We start from the raw sequence: 1,131 nt of genomic DNA on the forward strand, positions 1-1,131 counted from the left end.
CAGGACAGGGCCCGTGCTGGGCTCAGGGCAGGACCCAGGGAAAGGGTGTGTGGAGCAGCCGTGCAGCAATGAGGGGCAGAGCTGCTCTGGGGAGGGCAGCAGGACCATTGCTTCCTCCAGCTCCCAGGGACCTCGCAGCAAAGGGGAAAATTTCCAACCCCTTAAAGAAGATTCAGATCACAGTCAAAAAGTAAGCAGATGCTGAAGTGCTTTAGGGCATGAGGGGCATCCACTTGGAACCAAAATCCCAACCTAAATGTGTTTTGTGAGATGTGAAGACAGGAGAGAAAGGAGAGGGAGGATGGAGCGCCGTGGCTGGGAAGATGCTCAGACAGCACAGACTCAGCAGTGGGAACGTGGACAGGGGCTCAGGGCTGAGCTGGGTTGCTGCCCCTCTCACCAAACCCCTCTGTGCCCCACGGTGCAGGTGCTGGTGGGATGGCCCAGGACATCTGCAGCTCCCCAGGGCATGGTGAGTACAGGGACAGGGCCTGTAAAGGGAGTTAGGAGGGAGGGCAGATGGGAAGGGAGAAGGGCTTTGTTCCCTGTGTGTGAACCCCTGGAGAGGAAACTCTTCCCTTCCCAGGGATGAAGCATTTTCCACCCCTGACAGCAGTAAAACCATCTCAGGCACTCCCTGTTCCATCTCTAAGTGACCTCCCAGCTCCTGACCTCTTCATAAACCCCAGAGCTGCACAGGAGGGGGAACAGGTTTTGTTTCGGTGCCGAATAATCACTGAGTCTCGTGCCACCCAAATCGTCTTCTGCAAGGATGGGGTGGAGGTGAGCAGCCTGAAAGCCCAGCAGCAGCAGGGGAGCTACTCCATGCTCTTCCCCATGACAAGGGGGAGCACAGGGACATACACATGTGGATACCAGTCCATGGACAACAGCACCCAACTGAGGAACTCGGCCCTCAGTGCTCCCCAGAACCTGAGTGTCACAGGTGAGTCGTGGCACTGGGGAACAGGCAGGACAATATCACAGCCCCCCAGAGCCCATGTGAGGCAGGAGACCCTGCCCTGCCCCATGCCACGTGCCCAGGCAGTTGGGATGCTGGGGGTCAGTGTGCAGTTCAGCCCAGCCTTTGGCACCAGGGACACTCCTCCCAGTCCCAGCACAGCATCCTGC

At 58.3% G+C, this 1,131-nt stretch overlaps 1 long non-coding RNA gene across 2 annotated transcripts in view; it reads left to right on the plus strand.

Annotated features, from left to right (window-relative positions):
* Positions 1-333: 333 nt before the first annotated feature.
* LOC114073247 overlaps positions 334-1,131 on the plus strand; it is a 4,739-nt gene continuing 3,941 nt past the window's right edge. The window contains exons 1-2 of one of the 2 annotated variants that reach the window (XR_003574297.1): positions 334-427; positions 947-953. This is a non-coding gene — a long non-coding RNA (uncharacterized LOC114073247). The remainder of the gene's footprint in view (positions 428-946; positions 954-1,131) is intronic. The other variant, XR_003574298.1, reaches the window with a different exon arrangement.

The sequence above is a fragment of the Empidonax traillii genome, unplaced genomic scaffold (genome assembly GCF_003031625.1).
Source record: "Empidonax traillii isolate 1590-97213 ecotype Southwest subspecies unplaced genomic scaffold, ASM303162v1 scaffold5801:size11540, whole genome shotgun sequence".
NCBI classification, from domain to species: Eukaryota; Metazoa; Chordata; class Aves; order Passeriformes; family Tyrannidae; genus Empidonax; species Empidonax traillii.